Consider the following 14,572-nt stretch of genomic DNA (forward strand, 5'->3'; position numbering starts at 1 on the left):
TGAGGATTTCCTTTCAGACTTTGTTTTGGGGCATGAACGGCACTGCTGGGGAGGACAGGGCGACCCTGGGCCCCGAAACTCTGCCGGAACATTCCTGAAGGGTTAACCATGCTGTCATTCAGAGGACTTTGGGGTGGGAGGAGCAGGTGCAAGGCTCTGACAGGTGATGGTGTAGCACATGTGGACTGACCTCTTGACTCCTTGCCCAGCCGGAGACAAGTCACTTCCCTTTTCATTGGGTGTCACCTCCCAGAAGTAGAAGTACATTTCCAAATGCAGAGAAAAGAGCCGGGCAGTTGACGAGGGGAGCATAATTCACTTGACCAGCTGAGCATATGAGAAGTGGAGAAATGAGGACAGTGGAAGGATTAATATTCGAGTACAATGAATTTTTATGGGCACTTCTGTGTTTTTCTAAATCCTGCCTTAAAGAAACATTCTTGTATTACTTAGAAGGAGGGGTTTGGGGTGCTCGATATATATAAAGTGGACAGCATGAAATGAATGCCCCAAAAGGACCAAACTGCTGTTCAAATCCTATAAAAACAAACAAACAACAATTTCGTATTTTATGTGCCTTGAAAGCTGTGCTCTTGGAAATATTGAGTACTTCAGGTGTAAAGGGTAATTTTATGACCAGTTGACTTCTGCCTGCTTATTCCTTCACTTTGGATCCCAAATTTCCATGGACAGAATGTTTGTGAACTTGATAGGAGACTCCACAGAGGGAGACACTGGATATAAGAAGAAAACTGACCCCCCCATCCCCCTGTGGTTCTCAGGGTGGAGGAAGGATGGGTGGGAGGGATGGCATGGCCCAGGGGGGAACCAGCAAGGTTCTGACAGTCATTTGTCTCGAGATACTTCCCGGGGCCCAGTGTTCCAGTCTGTGTGCACCTAAGGATGGGGAGCCAACCATGGGATTAGAGTGTTGGCATTTTCAGTCCTAACCCCTGACCTCTGGGGAGGGGAGAGGGGCTGGAGATTGAACCAGTCACCAATTGCCAATGATTGAATCCGTCATGCCCATGTAATGCAGCCTCCGTAAAACCCCAAAAGGACAGGGTAGGGAGAGCTTCTGGGTCGGTGGACATGTGGAGAGACCATGGAAGAAGCTCTGTGCCCTTTCCCCTACCTCGTGCTATGCATCGCTTCCATCTGGCTGTCCCCGAGTTAGATCCTCTGTGATAAATTGCTAATCTAGTCAGTAAAATGTTTCTGAGTTCTCGTAGCTGCTCTTGCAGATTAATCCAACTCAAGGAGGGGATCATTGGAGCCGACGACCTATAGCTGATGGGTCAGAAGCACCTGACAGTGGGACTTGTGATGGGTGTCTGAAGATGGGGATTGGAGCGGGGGAAGAGGGGAAGGGATATTTTCCCATATTTTTTTCACTGCAGTTTCCTTTGTATAATTTCACTCCTAATCTATTCATCTCATTGAAGATGTGAAATTAAAATACGTATTCCTCGAATTCTTTTTTTAAAAAAATATTTTTATTGATTTCCGAGAAGAAGGGAGAGGGAGAGAGATAGAAACACCAATGATGAGAGAATCATTGATAGACTGCCTCCTGCACGCCCCCCACTGGGGATCGAGCCTGCAACCCAGGCACATGCCCTGACTAGGAATCGAACCGTGACCTCCTGGTTCATAGGTTGATGCTCCACCACTGAGCCACGCCGGCTGAGCCCTCAGATTCTTTTTTTTTTTTTTAATATATGTTATTGATTTTTTACAGAGAGGAAGGGAGAGGAATAGAGAGCTAGAAACATCGATGAGAGAGAAACATCGACCAGCTGCCTCCTGCACACCCCCCACTAGGGATGTGCCCACAACCAATGCACATGCCCTTGACCGGAATCGAACCTGGGACCCCTCAGTCCGCAGACCGAGGCTCCATCCACTGAGCCAAACCGGTTTCGGCCCTCAGATTCTTTTGATGAAGATTTGTTATGTTGTTTACACTGATTCTTGGCATCTGCTACTGGGTAGTGCTTGTGTTTTTTAACACTGGAAAATGTAAAACCACTTTATTTTAAGGATAAAATACAGTGATGGATAAGAGGATCCTTGGAAGCAGAGAGCGCTTCCTTGTGGACCAGGGGCTTTCCGCTGCCAAGGTCTCAGGTGCTGAGCTCAGAACCTCGCTCTCACTGGGCCGTAGATAGAATCAACACCCACACCACGGCTGCACAGCTGATTCCCAGATTAGCAACCTAGGGTGAGTTTTAACTAGCACTGGGCAAGTAGTTTGTTCCACTTCAGAATGAGCCAGACCTTCTCTTCCTGGGGCTCTCGTTGGCTCGTTTAAGGACCATTAAATGCATTGTTAAAAGGTGAACCAAATAATGGAGCGCTCTCCCTTCCTAAAGCCATTGTCAAGTTTTTATATTAAAAAGGAGCTCCTCAAAAAGGGAACCCTGTGCACTGTCGGTAAGAATGCAAACTGGTGCCACCGCTATGGGAAACAGTATGAAGGTTCCTCAAAAAATTAAAAATAGAGCCACTGTATGATCTAGCAATTCCGTTTCTGGGTACATAGCCAAAGAAAATGAAAACAGGTTGAAGAGAGAGCTGCACCCTCATGTTCATTACAGCCTTATTCACAATAGCCAAGATGTGGAATCACCCTAAGAGTCGGCAGATAAATGGATAAAGAAAATTTATATGCACAGTGCACTAAAAAAGGAAGGAAATTCTAGTAAACGAATTTAAAAAAAAAGGAAATTCTGCCATTGTTGACAGATGGATGGACCTTGAGGGCCTTACATTAAGTGAAATAAGTCAGACAAAGACAAAATACAGTATGATCTCACTTGTGGAATCGGAAAAAAGCTGAACTCATAAAAACAGGGTAGATGGGTAATTGCCAGGGGCTGGGTGGGGGGGCGGGGGAATGGGGAGATGTTGGTCAAAGGGCACAAACTTTTAGTTAGAAGGGGATCTAATGTACAGCATGACTATAGTTAACAATGCAGTATTATATACTTGAAACTTGCTAATTGAGTAGATTTTAAATGTTCTTGCCAAAACAACAAAATGGTAACGGTGTGAGGTGAAGGGTTTGGTAAACATTTTGCAATATATAAGTGTACACATCATCATATTGTTCACCTAAACTTATACAATGTTTTATGTAAATTACACCTCAATTAAGTTGCGTTGGGGCGGGGGGTGGCTGGGAAGGAATGCCTCACGTGTTACATCTAGTGGCTTGTTATTTCACAGACTGTTGTTTACCCTTTGGGAACATTTGCTCTTGTCAGCTAAGCTCAGCTTAAAGAATTTCCTTCAAAATTGAGCAGGAGGATGGTAGTATACATGCACACCTATGCCTGTGTAGTTTTTCTGGACATTCTAAAGGTGTTTACAAAGTTGACTACGTAACAGTAAAGCCAGCACCTCATTTCCTGTATTGTCATCAGCAATCAAATTTGAATAATTTTAATCACAGGCCATTCACATTTGGTTTTTGTGCCTGGAAAATTCATTTTTGTACAAATGTGATTCTCGGTGGGTAAATTCCGGGAAGCGCTCAGGCTTGACCTATTTTTTTTTTTTTTTTTTAAATAACCAATAAGCACTAACTCTACAACCTGTGAACAGGATTTATGCGGAGCAGTCTGTCAGCCTAACCAAATTAACATCTTTTATGACTCATTCCTGGTATTGAAATGAAACCTGATTCATAGTGTAATAGCTTTTTATTTCTGCATGTGACTGTGGCCGCTGGCTGAACTAAACCCAATGTTAGCAAAGGAAAAATAGCGCACATCCCTTTTTAATAACCGAGTTGTTTCCAGTTAGGCCACGTGTTTCCAACCCTAGTTCTTTAATAGTGGTGTGCGTTATAACCCAGATGAAGGAGCTCTTCTATTCATAAATCTTGTTTCATTGTTCAGTGCCAATTTACCGAAAATACAGGTTTTTTTTTGTGGCAACTAACAATTTTGAAAATGGTGGCTGAGAGCTTTGGGATTTTCTGACTGACTCCCCCCAGAATCCCCGAGCTCCAGCCGGTCACCTTCATAGGAAGTGGGAGTGTAATGTAAGCCATGTAAGGAGTGCATTGGATCTACTCTGCCCAACCTTGAGCTGACTCTTTGTGGGCACAGTGGAGGGTTAACAGTCTTTCTAGAGCCAGCAGGGGTTAGCACCAGATGTGAGCTTTTTGCCTCTAGCTGAGTCTGATTGCCAGGTGAGGCCTCTCAGCTTGACTCTCTCACCTACTCTCGTTATGTGGCCCCACTTCATGGGATAAATGGGATAAATGCCCTTGGTATTGTCAGGGTTCAGGTAACTGCTAAAGTGTTGTAGCTGGATTCCCCCTCTGTCCTGCCCTGGGAAGAAGAACCAAGAATCTTTGGTTGTAAAACCCAAGTCCTGAGCTTGCCCCACCTTGTATGCCCAGAATGAACTGGAGCATTTAAGTAAGAAATGTCTGATTAAATCTTTGAGCCCAATATTATGTTAAAAGTGAAAAGTCATCTAGTGTTTGCTAAATTGTCTCCTCTGAGGAAGAGAATTTAGTGTGAGAACTGCTTCCTATATTTATGAGTCATCATTCCTCATCAAAATTGTGTAGACAGGGTGAATTATCAAGTAAACAGCATCAAATAGTCACGTGTGTTAAATAACAAAAATGCAACCAAGTACATTTAAAAAATTTTTTTTATTGATTTTTTACAGAGAGGAAGGGAGAAGGATAGAGAGTTAGAAACATCGATCAGCTGCCTCCTGCACACCCCCCACTGGGGATGTGCCCGCAACCAAGGTACATGCCCTTGACCGGAATTGAACCTGGGACCTTGCAGTCCACAGGCCGACACTCTATCCACTGAGCCAAACTGGTTTCGGCAACCAAGTACATTTTAAAGATCTAACTGACTTTGTTGAATAATTCATGAATCGGGCAGCATCCCATCTAGCAAATAGGAGTTACAAGGAGCTGTACAAGATGGAAGGCTTGTAAAGAGAGAAGGGAGAAGGGAGAAGGGATTGGAAAGAACTGACAGCCTCAGCATCCTTCCAGGATGGAAAGGGCCTGTATGGAAGATGAGCTCACCAGAAAATTCCAGACTGACTGGTTAAGATGATATTCCTGGGGAAAGTTGAAATTGCAGTTAGGTTAGGTAGGAAGCCTTGGTTTGGTGATGTGGGCATAGCCCAAGTGACTCCATTTTGGGCTTTCTCCACCACCCTCCCTGCCAACACATGGTAACTTGAAAAGTTTACTCTCTTTGCTGTTAGGTATGGCAGTAATTCTGACTCATGCATTGAAACTACTAGATTTTATAGGTTTAGGATTTTTGAATGTGTCTGATAAGTCACCTTGTAACTTGTATTTTGTAACCTTGTGCTTGTACCTTTCTAATAAGGCATAATATTTGGCAACTGTATTTAGTTTAATTGCAGCCAGAACGATAGACAGGGAGCCACATCTCCATGAGCTTTAAAAGAAAACCTTGCTATGAAGCATGCATTTGATTGGATTAAATGAAAAGAAAAATTTCCTCAAGAAAAGAAATTCACTTAAATTCAGAATATGCTAGATTTTAGCAGAAGCATATCGGTGCTTGGGTAAGCTTTTGGCTGAAGATGTCTGGGCTGGCCTGGTAGCTAAGCAGCACTATTAAAGTCTCTACCCTGCCAAAATAAAAATCCGAATAGGCCTTTTATTCCTTTCTAAAAAAATAATAATTGAGCACAATTCTGTAGTCATGTATTGCACAATGGGGAGTCAAAGCCCCTTTCTTCCTCCTCAGGAAAGAACAGATCCAGTCATTGATGGAGGGAGAGCAGCTCTTTTAGCCAGAGCTGCTGAGGTTGGGCCCGAAAGTTTCCCAAAGGTCTCCGTCCGGATTCCAATCTGTTGTGTTCATTTTTTGAAGTTATACTTTGAAAATTACCCAACTTGAATACAAGTATGGGTCAAAGGACCAAAAGCAGTTTTTAAAGCTGTTTTGGAGGACAGTGATACGGAGAATTCTGCTTAGTTTTTTACCATCAATAGTGAACCCATATAAAAAATTATTTTTGAGTTGGTTTTTAAAAAAATATTTTTTATTGATTTTAGAGATAGAGGAAGGGAGAGAAACATCAATCGGCTGCCTCCTGCATGCCCTGTCCTGGGGATTGAGCCTGCAACCCAGGCATGTGCCCTGATGGGGAATCAGTGAACTCTTAGTGCGTGAGATGATGCTCAACCAACTGAGCCACACCAGCCAGGGCTATTTAAGAGTTTTTAAAATGCCTCATGCTAGACATTAAGGGCCATTCTTTTCTCTCAAGAGTCTATCAAATTAAAATACATGCCTACAATGTGAGTTTGGGGGGAGAAAGCTCTTCATGAAATTGATGTGGATCTTCATAACAGTAGTTGATAAATTTCCCAGGGCATCTATATATATAAAAGCCTAAGCTACTGGAACAACCGGAATGACTGCTGGACCATTCACTATAACGCACACTGACCACCAGGGGGCAGACGCTCAACGCAGGAGCTGCCCCCTGGTGGTCAGTGGGCTCCCAAAGCCAACCTTCCGTGGTCCCTCCCTCCAGCTGGCCACCCCTCTCCCCCATAGGCCTCTATCGCCCTCCAGGCTGAGGGACCCCACCCACGCACAAATTCGTGCACTGGGCCTCTGGTTAAAAATAAAATGAAAGAGGAAGTACAATACATTTCAGAGCCCACTGTTTTCAATTGATAAGGGCAGTAAATTGCCAGACCTGTTCTTCCATGTACATTCCATTCATGAGTAACATATTCTCTATGTTCAAGCAGGTATTTTGAGTCAAAACATGGACAGAAACCTAGGGGTCAGGCTCCATGTGGGTCTCAGAGTAGTAGCCTTTATGTGAGCCTAAATACTTAATACTTAGAACTCCTTAAGTGAAAAGCACTCAATATTATATTTTATCATAATTTTTGTTTTTTGATAGTTTTTAACATTTCTTTAAATTAATGTAATTTCACAATAATCTGATTTAACATTAGTTCTAGCACCATCCCCTCTCCCCCCCCGCCCCCCCCCCCATTATTTTAGATCTGCTACATTTTTGCCTAATTAAGTGTCATTCCCAGTGGCAGCCCTTGGATCTCTATAGCTATTTGATAACAAATGAAAGTTCCTACTCTGATCATTTTCATCCATGTTTCATCCATCTTAACTCCATGCTTACTAGATTTGATTAGGTAGTAGATCTTGAATTATTAAGGATTTGAAAATGTAGTTCATTTATAAATATATAAAACTAGAGGCCCGGTGCACAAAATTTGTGCATGGGGGCATGTATCCCTCAGCCCAGCCTGCACCCTCTCCAATTTGGGACCCCTCGAGGGATGTCCGACTGCCCGTTTAGGCCCGATCCCGGTGCTAGACACAACCCAGGACTGCTGGCTTCCAACTGCTCGCCTGCCTGCCTTCCTGATTGCCCCTAACTGCTTCTGCCTGCCAGCCTGATCACCCCCTAACCACTCCCCTGCCAGACTGATTGATGCCTAACTGCTCCCCTGCCAGCCTGATTGCCCCTAACTGCCATCCCCTGCAGGCCTGGTCACCCCTAACTGCCCTCCCCTGCAGGCCCAGTCACCCCCAGCTGCCCTCCCTTGCAGGCCTAGTCCCTCCCAACTGCCCTCCCCTGCTGGCCTGATCACCCACAACTTCCCTCCCTTGCAGACCTGGTCCCTCCCAACTCCCCTCCCCTGCTGGCCATCTTGTGGCTGCCATCTTGTGTGTTGGAGTGATGGTCAATTTGCATATTATTCTTTTATTAGATAGGATAGAGGCCTGGTGCACGGGTAGGGGCCAGCTGGTTTGCCCTGAAGGGTGTCCTGGATCAGGGTGGGAGTTCCCTTGGGGCGTGGGGTGGCCTGGGCAAGGGGCCTGTGGTGGTTTGCAGGCCAGACACGCCCCTCAGCAACCCAAGTGGAGGCCTTGGTATATGGGATTTATTTATCTTCTATAATTGAAACTTTGTAGCCTTGAGCAGAGGCCTGGGCCAGCCAGGATGTGCAGGAAGCTTGGCTTTCTCCATCGCCAGGGAAATCCAAGCCTCCTGCTCGCTCTATGGCCACAACCATCTTGGTTGGGTTAATTTGCATATTCGCTCCTGATTGGCTGGTGGGCGTGTCTTGTGGGTGTAGTAGAGGTACAGTCAATTTGCATATTACTCTTTTATTAGTATAATTAAACTAGAGTAATTGCTAACTAGTAGCATTCTTTCTCTGCTTCAGTAAATTTAAATTACCAGAGAAAGAAGACTGGTAGCTGAAATTTCTCTTAACTTGCCCTAACCTATGTTACAATTATTTGAATATATAGACTTCACAGGTAGTTAAAAGTTCCTTCCTTCCCTCCTGCCCTTCCTACCTTCCTTCCTTCCACATCCAAACCTGTAGAGAATTTTTATAAGAGTTTATTTGTGTCAAAATTGACAAAAATGCTGAGAAACAAGATCTCAAATGCTTTGAGAATGAGTTTTCAGTTTCTTATGTGCATTTGGAATAAAGGAGGGAACATAAGGAAAATTACATGCAGGTGGGAGAAAAACCAGGCAGGGATTGGATTACAGGATAGTTAATAAGATTATATGTTCTCCTGAGGGTGGTTACTCTTCCCAGGGGTCTGAAAAAGGCATTTTAAAGCATAAGGCAAAGATAAAACTTTACTAGGGAAGTTACAAGCCTGGTAATGACTAACCATGACCTGCCCAGTTAGGAATTTATTTACTTTCACTTAGATTTATTACAGTGCCTGCCTTTGGTCCCCACTTTCTCTCTCTCTCTCTCTCTCTCTCTCTCTCTCTCTCTCTCTCTCCCCCCCCCCCCTCTCTGGCTATCTCTTTCTCTGTCTGTCTCTTTCTGTTGTTCCCAAACATTTTTATTTGTAGTCACATTTCCCTACCAGCATTTAAAATATATTTTTTCTCATTTTAAAAATAATACATGCTAACTTAAAAAACTGAAAATATAGGAAACAGTAAGATGAAAACCCATATCCCTAATAACCCCATCACCTAGAAATTAAACTCACTTTCAGTTTTATTTCCTTCCAGTCTTTTTGTAAAATTACACACACACACACACTAGTGGCCCGGTGCATGAATTCATGCACATTGAAAGGAAATTAATTAGAAGAAATATTTTAATATCGCTATTCGCCCTTTTTCTATAATGGAAGTGTCAACCAAATTCACGATCAACAATGACAGATCGAAACATACATGTGTGATTGATGCCAGCAAGAGCTTTATATGTATTGTGCATGCGTGAGTCAACTTAGCCATATATAAATCAGAAAGCAGGTCTAATTAAGCAATTTTATTTTATATATATATATATATATATATATATATATATATATATAATTTTATAATTTTATATATAAAATAAAATTGCTTAATTAGACCTGCTTTCTGATTTAGCTAAACTTTTTCCAGCCCAGTGAAGCACCCCAACTTCTCTTTCAGGTAATTGTCAGCAACACAGCAGTAAATATCAACACAAAGCAGATTATTATTGTAGATCACCCAGTGAGAACAAAGGGTAAAATATTTAACTACAGCAGTGTTTGACTATATTCTACACAGTGAGAAAACTTGAAGTCATTTTCAGGGTCTACCATTTCTTCTTTTCAGTCGAGTCAAGTTTCTAAGCTTTCTAAATCTCCATTTTCTGACTAATGAAAAGAAAATAGGATTCTACTGAGTCTCCTATCTACCTACTCCAGGACTTTTATGAGGATCAAATGAGATAAGGCATGGGAAAACGCTTCACAGACATTTGGTTAAAATATTTGCACCTGGTTATAAAGCAAGTCGTGTTCCTGGGCTGCAGAAACTGCAAGGAGGGTAGTTGTTGCTAGGGAAAGGAAGCCAGGCGTTGCTACGTGACATCATTACCCGGACTGACACTTAGCATATTAGCCTTTTATATGTATAGATGGCCTGTCGCTAGGAAGAGGAAGCTGGGCATTGCTACATGACATCATTACCCGGTGCCCACAGCAGCCGTTTCTAGGCTGGCCATGGAGTCTCAGCAGCATTGGCTGTGATTTGATGGGCTGTCACTCCGGGGTGGTGGCGGGGCCTGTGTCCACTTGGGGGAAGCCGAGTGTTGCTTTATCAGCCAGGTCCATGGTGCTGTTTCTCTGTGCGCATCACGGCAGCTCCTGCATTGAGCGTCTGCCCCCGGGTGGTCAGAGCACATCATAGTGACTGGTCGGAATGTGGAAAGGACACTTAGCATATTAGCCTTTTATATAGATAGATGTTCATTCGTTTATCCATCCTTTTAACAAATGCTTATCGAATGCCTTATTGCCAGGCATTTGTGGAAGAAAAAAAAACAACAACAGACACACAACCAGGTCCTTGTGGAGTTCACAGTAGAGTGAGTGAGCAGAAAATAAATGTTACTACAATAGATAATGTTAGATGGCATTTAAGAGAAACTAAAGTAGTAGAGGGGATTAGGGAGTGCGAGGGTGGGCAGGGAGGGTCAAGTTGTAATAAAGTGCTCAGGAAAGACCTTCCTTAAAAAGATTTTGAGCACAGACTTGAAGGAGGTGAGGTTGGGAATCATGTCTGGAGGACATGCAAATGTAGATGGACTAGCAAGTGCAAAGGCCCTGAAGCAGAGGCTGTGTTTGAGGGTGGTTTTTCTTTAATACCAGTAAGTTTTTATTTTCTAATGCAGCTATAGTAACTGGAATAAATGGAATATTGTGTAGCTAATTCAGATCATGTTGTACAAGAATATTTAAGGCTGTGAAATCTACCCCTTATTACTCATTGTAGATTTAAAGCAAGTACAGAGAGAGAGATAATGCATCATCCAATATAATTAATTACGAGAGGCTCAATGCACGAAATTCGTCCAAGAGTAGGCCTTCCTTCCCCCAGCTGCCGGCACCGGCTTCCCTCTGGTACCCGGGACCTGGCCTTCCATCCAGCAACTGGGACCCGGTTTTCCCTCTGGCTGCCAGCAGGCACCTGGGACCCGGGCTTCGCTCACAGTCCCGGCTTCGTCTGGAAGGTCGTCTGGTCTAATTAGCATGTTATGCTTTTATTATTATAGATATGTTGGTACATAAATGTGGTCTCTCTGTGTGAAGGGAATATAGGTAGTTTTAATTTTCTTGATTTTGTTTACCCCGTTTATTACTTTTATTCTATAATGGACATGCATAGCCTTTATCATGAGGGGGAGACAAGATATTCAGTGAAGGGGGGTGTCCCGTTGGGCAGGGCGGGGCCTCTGACAGCAGATGTGGGAGGTAGAATGGAACTCCACAGGCAGCACCGCTTTGGGCATTCAGCTCACTTAAGTGCCAAAGAGCTGCGGTCCAGAGACAGGGCTCTGGTTACGAGGAGAGAGCCTGGCTGGGCTCCGTCATTGGAAACAAGGTCAGGGCCCAGGTCCAGAGAAGCCACTGGGCCCAATGGAGGGGATGGAGCCTCAGAAATCAGTCTGAGGACCATGTGTCACTGGACACTAAGTCTCACAGGATAGGGATATAGAAAAATTATTAATGTATTATTAAGTAAGATGTTGAAATCATTAATTTCCAAGGTCAAGTGGTATCTGAAGGATGGGATTACATTTCTGAAATTCTCCCTTTCTGTGGCTTAGTCACAAGCCCCAGACTGAGCCTCCAGGTACATGTGAAGGGGCTGAAGTGCATATTCTCATGATTTAGGTGTCTATCTTACAAGTAAGTTTTACTAACATAAAATGTGGAACTTCTGTGTCATCCAGAGTAAGGTAGATATTTCTAGTATTATGCTCAAACTATAGGCTTTGGGCAATTCAAACAAGAATGAATCTGAGAATCGGGCACGTGTTCTCTTCAGAACAACTCACCCCTGGGTTCTATTGGCCCGTCCACCTGTCTGTCCATCTATCAGATATCAGCTGTCAATCTATCAGTCTATCAATCTACCTACCTATACTTATTTCTTAATTATATTTTAATGATCACATTTGTTATGTTGAAGAACATGTGGGATATACACATAGGTTATAAAACATTATAATGAAATGAATACACACGAGCCTTTCCCCCAACCAGGACTGGCGCTGTTGTGTCTCCCTACCCCCTTCTGCTGCCTCCCCACACCAAAGGCAAGCATGGTCCTGAATTTTGTGCTCCCTGTTTCTTTGCTTTTAAAATTATATACATATTTGTGTATGTATACATATAAATATCTATAAATACACACATATATTTAAATTACATTGTATGTATTTATAAACCAACGTTTTGTTTTTGAAGTCGATGAAAATGGGACCATATTTATGTTGTCTTCTAGAACTAGTGCCTTGGCGTTAAACATTCTTCAAGAAGATGACTTCCATGTTGCTGTGTATAGCTTTAGTTCATTCCTTTTTGTTGCTGTATCATATTCCATCATGTGCCTATACCACAGTTTATTCAGACCTCTGTCTTCACTGGACTTTGGATTTTTTTAAAAACCAGGCTGTCCATTGCTTCTTGAGTTTGAGTATACTATATGGCCATACCAAAGATCACAAAAAGAAAATGCCCAACACATAAGTGAATGGTTTCCTGAGCCGGCATGCTGTTGTCAGCATAAGAAACGTCCAAACCTATAGGAATGTTTATGAGTTTATTTGAGCAAACTGATGACAATTGCCAGGAAGCAAAATCTCAAAGGATTGAGAAAATGCTCTAGAAAATGGCAGTTATACCACTTATTTTACATATCAGAATCAAAGGGGAAGACTTAAGGGGTGCATGAAATTCATTGGTGGTAGACTAGGGAGCCAGGAGAAAGCAAAGTGGGAAAGTCTCTGGGATTGGATAAAGAGTAAAACAAATAGACACATACTTCTTTTACATAGGTGCGTGCAGGATCGTTAACAGTTAGCAGTGAACACAACAACAATAACAATGAGGGACTCCGTGGTCTCCTGCTCTGGTGGGAGTCTGGAGAAAGGAAATTACCTTGACATTCCAAAGGTATGTTATCCTAGATGCAAAAAGATAGTAGACAGGCTCAGTGAAAATGAAGATTGACGTTTGTCGGAAGATACCGGCCTAGGACATGACTACCCACTATGACTTACTTCGTTGAATGTTTTAATGTCAGACCATCCTGTGTGGTTACTTTAGGTCTCTGCGTTTTAAGGCCCACCATGCAGGCTGCCCCTGAGCTTGTCAGATTAGTATGTGGCCCCTTTTCGCCTACACTGTACATTTGACAGCTTGTGCAAAATCTGCACCATATTCTTGGGCTCTGACACCTATTTTACAGATATTTCCTTGTAAGACTGCTCTAGTGTTGGCTGCCACTAGAGGGTGCATAAGAGAAGCTAAGAATAACTTGGCTATGGTGAAACCTAGCAGCTGGCTCCAAAGTGTTATTAGTATTGCATATTTCAACAGTATTGCTCTTAAAATAGTATTGCTCCTAAAGTTACAAGAAGAAAATACAATTAAAGGTTATGTCAATAGCCATAGACATATGCACATGGGTACACATCTATTTTCATGTAGTAGTGGGAGTGAAGAAAAGGAACAGGGAGTAAGATAAGGGATGGAAGGGTGCATCAGTGGAGAATAAGACAGACCGAGTGGGGAGGAAATCCACAAATCAGTGACAGATGACTGTGCTTCTTAAGCAGATGGTTTGGGAGGCCTCCAGGAACTCAATGGTCCTCTGAGTGCACCCCCATTCTATCCACTGTCGTAGGAAATCTTTTGGAGGTTGTTTATTATGTGCTCCAAAGTCTGTCCTTCCCTAACTGGGCCCTGACTTAGTACTTACTTCTTCCTCTCTTGGAAATGAATGGAAACATGGATTTTTCAGAGCTCTAAATATTCTTGAATCTTGAATCCCAGAGCATGGCCTAATTTGCAGTTGTGTGGAGAAAGGGCCTCTGCATGAATTGACCCATGAAATACTGAAGGCAAAGGTCTCTGCTTGTTGAAAAGTGAACAAAAGAAAAGGCTGCAGGATTGCGTAGTGTTTGTGGTAGACTGAACACCCCTCCCACCCCCAGGAAAGGTGTCTACCTCCTAATGCCCAGGCCGATTTCGTGTTCCTCCCATGATATAGGGACTTCGCAGATGTGATTAAGTTAAGTATCTTAAGGTGGGGGATGATCCTGGATGATCCTGATGGCCCGTGTCATCATGAGAGGGAGGCAGGCAGGCAGGGAGAGAAGATGCTCAGCTGCCAGCTTTGATGATGGACCATGTGCCCTTCGCTTGTTATTTTAGTCATGTCTCCTTTCTAATTGTTTTTTGAAAGAGGAAGGAATATGTAGGAAGGGGGGACAATGAGGGGGAAAACGTTATTGAGAGGTATTTGGTCAAAGGAGGAAAAGAGGCATATGATGTTGTACCCTTACTGAGTAGATTACATTACTACTCATGTGCTGTTTGTTAGTTTTGTTTGTTGTTGTTGTTGGTTTTTTTTTTTTTTTGAAGGCTATTCTTACTTGTGCTTGTTTTTAATACCTGAACAACTGGGAGAGAGAACTTATAATCCTGCAGTCATTTGGCTTGTCTTCTTGGGGAGTATTTTTAAACTATAATTT

At 43.0% G+C, this 14,572-nt stretch overlaps 1 protein-coding gene across 3 annotated transcripts in view; it reads left to right on the top strand.

Annotated features, from left to right (window-relative positions):
• Nucleotides 1-14,572, top strand: part of RETREG1 (reticulophagy regulator 1) — a 97,230-nt gene that overhangs the window by 23,051 nt on the left and 59,607 nt on the right. The window lies entirely within an intron of this gene.

This window comes from Eptesicus fuscus, chromosome 4, assembly GCF_027574615.1.
Source record: "Eptesicus fuscus isolate TK198812 chromosome 4, DD_ASM_mEF_20220401, whole genome shotgun sequence".
NCBI classification, from domain to species: Eukaryota; Metazoa; Chordata; class Mammalia; order Chiroptera; family Vespertilionidae; genus Eptesicus; species Eptesicus fuscus.